Consider the following 14,915-nt stretch of genomic DNA (forward strand, 5'->3'; position numbering starts at 1 on the left):
GTCCCACTGGAGTTCAAGACTAAAATTAAAATAACAATCAAAAATAAAAATTAATGGAAAATTACTATATGCCAAGCACTATGCAAAGCCATTTATAGGGATTGACAAAAATGCTGTGAGAAGGATATTATAATCCTCAGTTTATACATGAACAGGTCACAGAAAGGTGAAGTGATTATTTTAAATGTAGCATCAGAAGTAGGTGGCTAAGTAATTGTTCAAATCAACTCAGTTTGATGGGTGTTAATATATTTTTATCTAATCTAAGACATAAAATGTAGTAGCATCCCTAAGAAATACATATCAGTAAGAATTAGTATAGATTACACTTCTCCAAACTTTATATTCTGTGAAATATAATTCTGTTATATTCTGTGAAATTTATATTCTGTTCTCTCTAAACTTTATATTCTGTGAAAGGCTATACACTTTGTTAAGCAAATAAACCTTTTATGATTACTAAAATATCACAGAAAACATATAATATTAAGGTCAAAATGCTGATACTGTGTATATTGACAATGATAGCTATTTTATTTTCATGCCTGTAATAATTAAAGTAGTCATAGTGGATGGGCTGTCTACTTAAATACTAGTTTTCGGTGAAAATCCATGTTACTATTAATCCTCATTTAAAGTCATATGTTGCTTAATGATGAGGATATATTTTGAGAAATGTATTGTTAGATGACTTTTTCTTCACTATGTGAATATTGTAGTGAAGTACAAACCTAGATGGTATAGCTCACTACACAACTAGGCTATATACTGTAGTCTGTTGCTCCTCAGCTACACACCTGTACAGCATGGTACTGTACTGAATACTACAGGCAACTGTAACAAAATGGGAGTTATTTGGGTATCAAAACATAGACAAAGTACAGTACAAATAAAGAATAAAAGATAAATAATGGTACAACTCTGTAGAACACTTACAATGAATGGAGGTTCCAGAACTGAAGTTGCTCTGGTGAGTCACCAAGGGAGTGGTGAGTGAATGTGAAATCTTAGGACATCACTGCACACTGCTGTAGACTTTAAACACTGTACACTTAGGCTACACTAAATTTATTTAAATTTTTTTCTTTGATAATAAATTAATATTAGCTTACTGTAACTTTTTTACTTTGTAAAAGTTTCATTTTTAAACTTTTGATTATTATCATAATACTTAGTTTAAAATACAAACACATTATACAGCTGTGCAAAATATTTTGTATTTTATTTTATATGTCTTTTCTATTTTAAAATTTTGGCATTTTAATGTTTTCTATAAAACTAAGACACAGCACACACATTAGTCTAGGCCTACAAAGGGTCAAGATCATCAATATCACTGTTTTCCACCTCTCCATCTTGTCCTACTGGAAGGTCTTCAAGGACAGTATCATACATGGAATTGTCATCTTCTATAACAATGTCTTCTTCTGAAATACCTTTTGAAGGATCTGCCCAAGGCTGTTTTACAGTTAACTTTGTTTAAATAAATAAGTAGTAGGAGGGCACTCTAAAATAATAATGAAATATATAGTATAGTATATAAATAAATTGGTAACATAGTCATTTAGACAATAGTAATTTTTCAGCTCCATTATAATCTTCTGGTACCACCATTGTATATGTTGTTCAGTGTTGACTGAAACATGTGGCACATTACTGTATGTTATTTTATTAATAGTAGTATTGGTGAATGGAGGTTCTCTGTGGTGATTTTATTAAGAAAAATTGTGTTTACTCTGGAAAATAGTTGCCTTTTATCTGGGAAATTCCTAGTTGGGGAATAGTCATGTTTACAAGGCTTGGAAATGGAGAAAACAGATTAGAAAATAATTTTAATAAAAGCCCTGGTGGAAGGGTTCCTACATGTTGCAGTACACCCAAAGAAACTTAAAGAAGTTTTAATCAACTTGAACAGAGAAGTGGTGAATGAGCCACATGCAGAAGGTAGTTCACCTGAATCACATGCATTAAATACATCCCAGAATGTGAGGAGGGCCCCACTGTGTTTGAATAGTAGCTAGGGTGGAAGAGAGATAAGTTCTTAATGTGGAAGTATTCTTAGCCTTCTTTCTTTCCTATTAGCTAAATGTAATTTATTCATTGCCTGCTAAACTCCCTTTTCCCCCTATATGCAAATAATTCTAACTTGGAGAATGTACATGTTTGGCACCATAGGTAAAAAGAGAAAACTCCTTCTTCTCCTCCTCTTTAGTGTTTTCTTTCTCTTTCTTTTTCTGTGTCCATTTAGTAGTTCCTTTTCCTGAATAATTTCTATTAATTTATTCTGTGGGGCCAAACAAGACAGATAATTGCACAGGGATCAGAGACAAGAGAGCTGAAATGATAAAGATGGAGTCCACACAGGAACAGATCCAGGACTGGTGTAATAAAGCTCACATAGAGACAATCAGATATTATGTAGGAGGGCTTTCTGTGGAACAAGGAGGGTGCCAATACTGGAGTGAGAGTGACCTAGATCAGAGTTTCAAAGCATGTGCAGCCTGAGGGGATAACCATGTATGAGGTAAGAGCAGTGTTAGCTGCCCAGCCCACTGTGAAGGAGACACCTCCATAAAGAAGACCGTAGCAGTGACCATGTGAGGTTAAATACAGAATGTTTGATCAAATAAGTGAATATATTAAGGATCATGGAAACCAGGGTTTCACTGTCAGAGAAGGATTATGCATAATTAATTGGACAGGGAGAAAACCATAATGAAATCGACTGTTTTTAATATTGAAATTTAAGGTGTCTGCACATGCTTATGATTTTCAATAGATGAGTGTGTGTTCATGACATTGCAATATAGATGATAGAATATCCTATATTATTATATATTATATATTGTATTATATTTTTCCTACATCAGTCCTCTAGAAGGCCCAAGTGACAGTTTGACAGCTTAAAATAAATGGACACATCTATCTTGGTTACTAAATACCAATCTCCACTAAAAGGAACTCGTGCTCTAGGAAAAATGGCTGATTCCAGGATTGTGACACATAAATTATTAGATAAGTTTAAACTGTTTTTTTTTTTTTTTTTAGCTAGAAAATGAGTAAGTTCTCAAAGAATGATTGGAAGGTGAACATGAAATCAAGCTTGAAGGAATTCGCACTGGCACAGGCATGAATGCAAAAACACCTAAGTAATGTTGAATAAAATATGACACCATGAGCCCAAGCTCTAATTAATAAATAAATGAATTGAAAAATTGGTGAGTTATAATGTAGTTCTACAGTTTTAGGCAATTTTTAAAATGAAATATGTATTTACAGTGGAGAAAAGTAGACAGTCTATCTTACCAAAGTAAATATTATCAGTTATGGGACAAGTTAAAATTGGGTGCTGCTAGGATGCAAGGTGAATAACACAGTATCTCTTCCATGACATTCCTACAAAACATGCACAACCTGAATATGCTCATCAACAAACATCAGACAAAACCAAATTCATGGACATTTTAGATTGATTAACGTGACATAATGCCGGCAACTTACACTAAAATGGTTTTATGGGGGAAAAATTCTTTGTATTCTGCTTTTAGTGTTTCTGTGTCAGATTATTTCAAATTAAAAGTAAAATTGCTTTAACAAAACATAATAAAATTGGAGAAATGACAGTGTGGGATTTGCTGATTAAAACAATGTAATTTTAAATAAAGGGTGAACAGAAAATGAAGGAATGGTAGAACAGAGAGATGTTAAATGTAGCAGTACTACAATTTAGAAAATTTTGTTTTGAAGATAAAATCAAAGAACAGGGTTTTGGTCTTTCACTATCATTTAGATAGAGAATATTAAGAGTTGTAGAGATCCTGAGAACATGAATTTCTGTACATTAACAATATATTCCTATCTTTTAGAAAATTTTCAAGGATCTAAACAAACATCAGAATTGCTTTGAAAAATATTTTTCTGTGTTCCAACTACATAAAGAAGTGAATCTGACTGAATCAAGGTTTCTTCCAACTCTATTAGTTCTTTACTTATGGTATTCTGAAGGGAATAGAAATTTTCCACATTTGAATCCTGAAAATTTTGATTGTATCAGTCTGTTAAATATTATTTGATCTGAAAATTTTTAATGAGTATAGCAGAAAGCAGTCTTAATAATGATACTTAACTGAAAATAAATAAATCAAATGGTATAACCTCTTTTTACTGGTAAAAAAATAATAATAATAATGATACTTTGACACCTGAGAATAAAATGTGTCCTGAAAAGATTTTAATATATGTCATGTCTTATTTATTCATTTGTTTTAATCTATTTTATTTTGTATGTTACAGGTTGAGCATTCCTAATTCAAAATCTGAAATCTGAAATGGTCCAAACTCTGACACTTTTCAAATGCCGACATGACACCACAAGTTGAAAATTCCACATGTAAGTACTTAATACAAACTGAGTTTTATGCACAATGTTGCCAGAAATTACCTTCAGGCTATGTGTATAAGCTATATATAAAACATAAATAAATTTTTTGTTTAGAATTGGGTGACATGTCCAATATAGCTCATTATATATATTCCAAAATCTGAAAAAAGAATGGAAATTCAAAACATTTCTGATTTTGGATAAGGAATACTCAACCTGTATTAAAATAATTTTTCTTATAGAAAGAATGCTAATATTTACATGTTTACTTAGGTATTTTAATTAAGTAGTTAAATTTATGCATTTGTTTATAAAAATTAAGACCACATAAAATGTTTAAGGAAAAAGCTGTTAATATTTATACTGCAGGATAATGACAGAGGATGACTAGATAGGTTACACATAGCTAAAGATTAAGATAGCAATATAATAGATCTCCATATAGCTAGGCATATTTAGATGTGGAAGAGTGGTAAAAAAAAGCAAACAATCTAGACTTAATAAGTTAAAACTCTGCTTCAAGTATTTTGCAACGAGTCCACTGCTTCTGCACTCATTTAATTCTCACACCTCTCATGTCAGAAATTAATGAACTTAATTTAAGGAAAATAGTAGTAAGAAGCTAAATGAACTTCTCAACTGCCAGAGGTTTTACTGGTATATAGCAGTCGTAATAATAGATACTGCTAGGACCTCATGGCATTAGATACTGATTAAAGCTTTCAAAAGGAATAAATGACTACTCAAATATATTTAAAGAGCAAAATCATCTAGAGAAAAAAATAAATGAAGTTCCTTAATAGTCACGAATTTCTATCTAATTTTAAAATTAGAATTCCAATCTGCAATGTAAGATTTTTTTCTCTTTTCTAATTTTATGAATAAATAACAATTATACATATGTATGGGGTACATGTGATATTTTGAATACATGCATACAACTTTTAATGGTCAAATCTTTATAATAACTCAAAAATAGCAAATTCTGAGGAGAATATACTAGGAAAAAAATGAACCTAAATCAGTGCCTCTGCAGGAATAATTCATTAACCACTTACACTTATTATTAGCTCTTATAGCAAGTTGTAAACTAGAACACTGAAAAATAAAAGATTGACATGGAAAGGACTGGTGAAGTGAAAAGAACCATTTTTCTGGTAACTTGCCTCCTCACATCGAGAAACCAAAATTGTAGGAACTGAAACAGTTTGTAACAGTTCTGAATTCCATCTCTGATGCTGGAATCATAGAAGTAGGTTCTAATAATTTTTTTTAATATCCCTCCTAGTATCTTTCCCCAACATCTATGTTTTCAAAAAATAACATTCATGGCATTGTTTCTCCACCATAGAAATGGCTCATGATCTTTTTTTCACTGAAGTTGTCTGGGTAAGAAGTCTGGGGACAATGAGCTATCATGGGAGCGATCTCTTCTGTAGCAGAGTTGATGAATTCATTATAGTTCTTGAAATGACTGTTCATCCAGGGTTCTTTTTTTTTTTTTTTTTGAGACGGAGTCTCGCTCTGTCGCCCAGGCTGGAGTGCAGTGGCCCGATCTCAGCTCACTGCAAGCTCCGCCTCCCGGGTTTACGCCATTCTCCTGCCTCAGCCCTCTGAGCAGCTGGGACTACAGGCGCCCACCACCTCGCCCGGCAGTTTTTTGTATCTTTTAGTAGAGACGGGGTTTCACCGTGTTCGTCAGGGTGGCCTCGATCTCCTGACCTCATGATCCACCCGTCTCGGCCTCCCAAAGTGCTGGGATTACAGGCTTGAGCCACCGCGCCCGGCCTCATCCAGGGTTCTATGTGACAATGGTAACTGCCTTAAAGAAGTCTAGCAGTCATAACACAGCCATGTTTTCCCCACTCCAAACCCATATAGGAGAGGAGAATCATTTATTATGGCAAATGCTTTTGTCTTAACTCCTTAATATTTTATATTCCAATTGTTACTAAATATTAATACATCAGTAGGCCAGAATAGATGAAAAAGAGGTATTCTCTTGTATTCACGTTAACCACAGTTCACATGTTAGGTATATCTTATGGACAATAATTTTAATGTGGCCAAATATAATTCCAAGAGTTGGGTTTTAAACATACTTCAATAAAATACTCTGTGTTTTTGTAGGTATGAGGAACTTCCTATTAGAAAAGTGATTTATTTTGAGATATAATCCATACTATAATAGCTACATGGAAAAAGAACTAAAAGTATATTGGACAAAATGAATAAAGAGCAAAACACATGTTGACTCTGATGAAAATAATGTCTGAGTGATAAGAGCTGCTTATGCAAGTTAGGCTTCATTTTTATATGAATTGATTAAATTCTTATCACTGGGGGCAGTGAAAGGGAAGGGGACTTTTAAAGGATTCTGTATAGGGAACAGCTTTGAGCTCTTCAGCAATCTTAGAGTAAGTAAATCATATGTAATATAAAATTTTCTCTCCAAATATTTTGAAGGTAAAAAGTCAATAAATATTAAGTTATAAAATATACCTGCGGGATCATAATTTCTGTAGTAAATATTTGAGAAACAGTCAGAGACTTAATTTATATGCAAGACAATGATTTAAATACTGACAGCACTTTATGGGGTCTAATAAGTTTTCTGTTTTCCAAATCAATTTAACTTATATTACCGCAACTAATCATTACTTTGTGAAACCAAGATAAATGTGTTGGCATAATTATCATCTCATTTATCTGGACTAAGAAATTTGAACAAAGAGAAATTATGTGACTTACCTGACATTACACAAGTGATAGAGTTGACACCACCATCCTAAAATCTCTGCCTTTTAGTTGTGTTTTTCTCCTGGTGTAAAATGCTGCTCTCCTTTTTAATTATTAGGAATACTGAGTGAGACTGGCTTGTTGTTATTTGTATCTGATGTATTAGAAATCAGTTTCATTATTATTTGCTTTGGGCAAATTTGCTTAGGGAATTTTCTTTATAAATAAAAGTAAGAGTTTATAAACATGTAAAATTTCATGACTTTTAATCATGTTTTAAAATTAAGAACTATAACATAAAAAAACTTGTATAAATATGAAATATTTGTCAATGTGTATTTTCAAATAATTTTATGTATTATATCTATCCATATTGAGATTTATTTCCACAATGTTTATTATAAAATGATACTTACATTTTGTTAATCTAAACGAGAGCTTTTAAAAAATTACTTTCCAACTGCCCCATTCTCTTCTCTGCTACTTTCTAAAGGCATTCATTAATTCCTACAAAGTTTTCTAGAATTTTTTGATGTACATGAAAACATNACTTTTTAATCATGTTTTTAAAATTAAGAACTATAACATAAAAAAACTTGTATAAATATGAAATATTTGTCAATGTGTATTTTTCAAATAATTTTATGTATTATATCTATCCATATTGAGATTTATTTCCACAATGTTTATTATAAAAATGATACTTACATTTTGTTAATCTAAACGAGAGCTTTTAAAAAATTACTTTCCAACTGCCCCATTCTCTTCTCTGCTACTTTCTAAAGGCATTCATTAATTCCTACAAAGTTTTCTAGAATTTTTTGATGTACATGAAAACATTTATGGAAATGTGCTGTTGATTTAATATTATGTCTGTTTAATACCCAGTTTTTTACATAGTGTTATATCATAAGTCTTTTGGTTTTCTAAATTAGATATAGAATATATTTCATTATATGACTTTTTTGTTTGGCTCCTCCAACTCTTCTTTCTTTAGTTTTTCTTCTACCTCATTTGGTGTTCCATTTCAGATTATTTTATTTATTTCTTCCTAGCTTCTAAATTTTGGAGTTTGTATTGAATTGATGCTGGGTTTAGATTCTTAAATCACTTCTTGCCTTTATCTAAACTCATTGCCTAGGTAATATTATTTGTATCTTGGATTTGAAAGTCATTTGTAAAATTACAATAATATAATCAAAATATAATCATTACATAATCAAAATGCAATATATAATAATTTCTAAAACTTCCAAATTAGTATCTTCAGATCTGATATGTCTACCGAATTCTAGATTCACAGATATCATGAACTAGTTAAGGTTGCCTCTTGGATATTTAAATAGGCTCTCTAATTGAACACAATCAAAATAGAGTTATTGATTCCCACTCCCAAATTTGTTCATGTTAGAACTTACACCATCCAATAAATGGAACCTCTAGTTTTTCAGTAGCTCAAGCAAAAATCTTATGTATTAATAACACGTTTAGCTCCTCTATTTCTTACACTTTATATTCATTTAATTAGTAAATTCCTTCCATTCTATTTTAAATATAGGATTTAACATCTTTTAACTCTTTCTGCTTCCTTTGCTTTGGTTCAAGAGAATATCCTAGCTCTCACTTTTATTAGGTTATAAGTTTCTGTTTTTCATGATTTTACCCTGGATTTTACTGAGAACTGTTTCCAGGCAGATCATTGTAGCTTGATTTTGAACTCACTGTTGCATAGAGCATAAGAAAAATTAGACCACAGTGAAGATGAAGATGCAGCTTTTTCTACCTTCAGTGGGCTTCACTAAAAAGACAGGAGAAGTGACAAGAAACACGAGGAAAGCTATGGATCTAATAAACAAATTTGAGGCTCCTCCTGTGTCCGTGGTTAGACTTTAGCTGTTTCTAAGAAGGGGTATCCCCTAATAGCCTTTAACAGAGTAATCTGCAAAAAGCATTATCTCCTCCCTGTAATATTGGAATATTTAAGGAAAAATAATTCTAGGTTTGGACGTATAGGTTTATTGGACTGGCTTGAGTGTAAAGTCTGAGAACATAAAGCACTTAAGCCACTTATTCATGCAGAATCATTGAAGTTAACTAAGTAAAACTTCTTCACATGAGGTTTCTATTAGTGATGTAGGCTTTTTTCCTTCTTAGTTCAGCTAAAATCTGGGTTCTTGTCACAGAACCAGGAATAATTAGGCACGCGGACACATTGAAAGGCGAGAAGAGCGGTATTTATTAAAGGAAAGCTCTTGGGGAATAAAAAGGGGTCCTGCGAACAGGCTCTCACCTCACAGACTGAATACCAGGCCACCACACAGGAGCTGAAGAGGCCCAGCTCCTACCCTCTGCATAAGGCCGGGAATCCCTGGTGGCTCCACACCATTCTCCCAGTTCACAGGCGGCCCCCAGTCCATTGTGGGCATGCCCAGACAAGGCCCTAGGCAGGTTCCCTTATCTTCCTCCTGAATCTATCATTAAGAAACGTTTCCAGTAGGCTACATTGCAGTAAACTTAAAAAACGTGTGTCTCAGCTCTAAGTTGCCTTTATAGAGTACTTAATAGGTTGCAGAACTTTTTCACATATTTTAACATTTTTTTATTTTACTTATTAGTTGTTAGAGTTATATTTACTTATTGACTACCTGGGATCTCTCAGGAAAATTTGCTTGTTTCTTTAGATAAGTTACTAATGAGACAGATGCAGCCTCTTTCTTCATTGACTTCACACTTTCACTTGCTTAACCTGCTTTTACTTTTTCCACATTACACACCCGCTTAGCGGGCCACATTTTGGATTGTTCTGTATTTTTCTCATTGTATTATTTTCCTATTGATATTTTGTCTTCTTAGAATATATTACCTAATCCTTGCAAATGATATCTTACTTATCCTCAAAGGCCAAGTTTAATCTCTGTTTGGAATCCTTTCGTGGTTTTCCTGGCTAGAAATATGTTCTTCCTCTTGTGAACTCAAACGTGCCAAATATATACATCTTTATTTAGACACTTCACTTTTTATCTAGTTAAAATAGATGGTAAGAGTTTATTTCCAATCTGCCTTATTATTTTGTTTGCCTCTTAATGGCAGGAAATTTATCTTGTCGATCATTGTACCTCATTACCACTAGTGTTATGGTGCCTGGAATAGTATTAAAAAGTTAACTAATGAATGCCCTTCCTCAGTTTCCCACCTCTGTGCAGCCTGGAAATTCTCTCATAAGTAAGTGAGGGAAATCATATGCTCTTCTCACTTACCTCGGTTCTCAGGAATTTTTGTGATCCATTGCCTGATGGTTAGTATTTAAAAAACATTCTTTCATTTATTTATTTTGTTTTATGTGGTGGTTTTATTTGGTTGTTTTACTTGGGAAGGTAAATTTAGTCTTGGTTGCTCCATCTTTTCCAGAAGCAAGTCTCACAATCAGTTACATTTAAGGCAAGAAAGGGGAGACTTGAATTTAGTCATCTCCCTTATTATGAAGATGACTGATAAACTGTTAAACTACCAAGAATTGAAACAGAGAGAACTGCGGAAAGCTGAGATGAAGCTGGTGCAAAGACAGACAGACAGCTCACATGGTGTGATCTATGCCCCAGTGAGTATTATCTTTTTTTCTATATGTATTATACTGCATGTTTTATCTGGGGTATTTGTTGATCCTCAAACATACTCGGTTATTCCCCTTTTGTGTCTAATGAAAGACAGTAAGTCTAATATATAATGTCAAGTGCAAGTTGGGCCCTATCTTCCCCTGACAGCTCTGAAGATTTTTGAATGCTTTTCTCTGTGAATGAGAACAAGGTGCACAAAGAAAATTTTTTTATTGGTCCACATGTAGCTATGCATGTTTTCTCTTAATCTCAAAGAACAACCTAATCCTGAAGAGGAGATGTGTCTACAAGTGTTTATTAATTAGCACTCACTTTTTTATTTATATTATATAAAAGAGGAAGATATAGTCACTTTTCTCAAAATATGATTGCTGTTACTAACATTGGTGGTAACCTTCCCATGTGCTATGTTGGATCCACTACAAAGTTGTATAGATATACATATTTAGTGATCTTTTTATAGACCAATTAAAGGAAAAACAAAAGAAAGTTAGTTACATCATTACATTCCTAACCCCAAGTCAACCAGTAAACAAACACTGTATCCTTACCCCCATTTCATCCAGCTCTATGAACTGCCAGGGTGAGCTGATCCACTTATCTCTCAACCTAACAATTTCCTTACATTAGTCCACTTTGTATTCTTTTAATTGAGAGCAAAGTTTCCTCCTCAAGAACACTTTCTTCTCCATCATTTTCCAAGATTGAAATTATTCAGTTTTCCTATTCCTTTTCTCCTCCTAGGAAAAGTTGGTATTTGTATAGAGTTGCTAAATTTTCAACTGAAAACTTTTTCTTCTAAGTAAAGAGAGAAACTCTAAAATCAGGAATACAGGTTGCCAGAAGCCAGGGATTCTATACAAGCAAATAAATAAACTGTAACTTATGCTATTTAAAAAATACATTCTGACAATGACACACCTGTCATTATCACATTTGAGAGCAATTATCACAAAATGTATGACAAATTATATCATTTCACCCACTTTACCCATCCTTTTAGAGGATAGTCTACTATTAATAGATAGTTTACAATTTTACTACTTTAAGGAGATTACACTATAAATAATTCTCAGTTTAGGTGCTGCCAATGTTAAGAAGGCACATTGTTGCAGCTGATTTACTTTATATCCTGCACATGTGTTATACAATATAACAAGAAAATAATTATACTATATAAAATGCATCAGTAATTATTCCTGTAAATATAAATCCATTTACAACCCTTGTAAATAAGTCAATTAGAGGATAATTATGTGTAACATTAATTCTAATTACAACAACAACAAAAATTTTCATAGATAGGTGAAATCAATTGTAAACTCTGGCAATTAAAGAAGAATTAACTTAGAAGCAGGAGTCTTATGTGAGTTTTGAGGGATAATTAATAATTTGACAAATGGAGGAAAAGTGGAAAATGAAATGTTCTTGCACACAGGACAAAAGTGAGAAGCAGTAGTCCCTTCTCCAGTGCTAAGGCCAATTTTCATATTTAGTTAACTTATGCTATTCTTTGAATTGTGCCCTCCACTGCCAAATTCATATGTTGAAGTCCCAACCACCAATGTGATAGTATTTGGAGTTTCACTCTTTGGGAAATAATTAACTTTAGATGATGTCATGAGGGTGAGTCCCTCATGACGAGATTAGTATCCCTGTAAAAGATACCAAAGAGCTTACCCTCTTCCTCTTGTCAGCATGTGAGGATATAGTGAGAAAACAAGTCAGGAAGAGTCTTCAACAGACCTCAACAAAGCCGGCACCTTGAACTCAGACTTCTGTCTTGCAAAGTTGTGAGAAAATAAATTTCTGTTGTTTAAGCTACCCAGGTTATGGTATTTTGTTATGGGAAACCTAGCTGACTAGTAGAACATAGATACACAATCATTACTGGCTCCACAGAGCAGGATCAATTTGAAGATTCGGCTGTTTTAGAACCTACCCAAACACTGAATGGCAACAGTAGGCAACCAATTTATTTGATTTTTTTACTCTGAGTAAAAAATCAGAGACCAGAAAATCCCATCTTAGCTTAGTTTAGCTTAGCTTATCGAATAAGCAGCCCATACTATACTTGATGTGTTATCCTCATACCTCTCAATGCCATGCAGCCACACGTACACACACACACACACACACACACACACACTTAGTTAAAAAATTTTTTGGATTATGGAACTTTGGGCTCAGATTCATTAATGTCTTTCAGTTTTCTTAAAAGAGAAATTCAATTCTCATTTTGATTTTCAAAATCCTTACAATTTCCCCCTCAAAAATATGTTCAGTCTTAGGAATATTACTCTATTTTAGGACTGCAAGAATACAAAACTTATCCTACATATACCTATAAATTACAGAGAAGGGTATTGCTTCTGAGATGTCTATAGAATGTTTCCCAGCCTCACTCACATTTGGGTTGAAAATATATGACTAGCTCTGGCCTGCTGGCTATGAACAAAATGGCATGCATATAACTTATGGAGTATGGCAATTAAAAGCTCGTGTGCCTCCTCCATCTCTCTCTTTCCCAGTGTGATGAACATGGAAAGAAACGTGTTTCAGATGGCATAACCACATATGGAGAAGGGATGTTTAACCTGCATTTAAACTTTACCTGAATGACAAATAAGTTTATACATTAAGCCATTAATAATCTTGGGTTTGTTTGTTATAGCAGTTAACAGTATTTACCTTATCTTTTACAACATCTATATTCAAGACTCATGTACAATCTGGAGTTTCTGCCTCCCCATTTCTCTGCCTCTAGGAAGCCTACATATTCTTCACTGTCCAAAACTAATCTCACATGTCTTAGATGTTTTCCTAATCTTGTCACATCAGATGGGAAGACTATTCTGTTTTCCCTTTCATAGTCCATTGCATTTTCTGTCTGCAATACTTACAGTTGACCCTTGAACAATGTGGGTGTTAAGGGTACTGACAACCCATGCAGTTTGACTTCTATAAAACTTAACTATTAATAGTCTGTGGTTGACCAGAAGCCTTACCAGTAATATAAAGAGTTGATTAATATATATTATGTATTTTATATATATCATATACTTTATTCTTCCAATAAGTAAGCTAGAGAAAAAATATTAGTAAGGAAATCATAAAAAATATATTTACTATTGATTAAATGAAAGTGGATTATCTTAAAAGTCTTCATCCTTATAATCTTCAGGTTGAGTAGGCTGAGAAGGGAGAGAAAGAGAACGTCTTGGTCCTACTGTCTTAGACGTGGTAGAGGCAAAAGAAAATCTGTGTACAGGTAGACCTGTCAAGTCCAAATCCATGTTGTTCCAGGCTCTACTGTACTTGACATTTACTGTCAATATCCCAGATTATGGTTGGTAATATTTACTCCTTTGAATGTGTATGCTTGCCTTTCCCCCATATGTTATAGATAGATTTTTTTCACTCAGATAATTTTTTAAATGGCATTTTTTTCTAATGTTATCTGTAATGTACCTTCAGTCTCCCAGTTCAAGTAAATTGAAATTGATGCAAGAAAACAGGCCAAATGGTTATAAATAACAATAAACCATTGCTTTTCCTTTGTGTGATTAAGAGGAAATTTAAATAATAATCTAGTGATAATATCTAGGGAAAATGATTAATTATTCAGAGTTGTACTCAAGATTGGAAAAATAAGCAATATATCTCATTAATCGTGGTTATTTAAGTATTTGGCTGACACTCTCTCATTCACCATTGTGAATGTGAAGACATTTTGCCTGCAAACAGTTGACTTGGGGTTGTGGTGACCATAAAGTAACTTCCAAAATTACCTCTAAATATCTTTACCTCAAAAATTATTCTGTAATTATTCCACAGGCACTGCTAAAGGCTTTGTAAAGAATAGGATTATCCAGAAACATACGGCAAGTTTGTCTTTTAAGTTACAGAGGTATTATAATAACAGATGAATAGTTTTAAAATTACTGACATTAAAGTGAGTTATTTGCCCTAGATTCAAATACGGGGATATTAAATCCCTTTAAACATAATAGTTTCTAATTATGAGATCAGTGTGCTTTCTCTGTCTAATCTATGTTTTCTAAGCTTATTGAGATGATTATTTTTATTAAATCTTCTCTTTTGAATAGATCAAAATCCTTTATTTGACCCAAAAGGGAGCCTCTCTATCTTGTCCTGCATATAGGTGGCCATTTGAAAGG

Source organism: Rhinopithecus bieti, unplaced genomic scaffold (assembly GCF_001698545.2).
Source record: "Rhinopithecus bieti isolate Rb0 unplaced genomic scaffold, ASM169854v2 scaffold_1060, whole genome shotgun sequence".
NCBI classification, from domain to species: domain Eukaryota; kingdom Metazoa; phylum Chordata; class Mammalia; order Primates; family Cercopithecidae; genus Rhinopithecus; species Rhinopithecus bieti.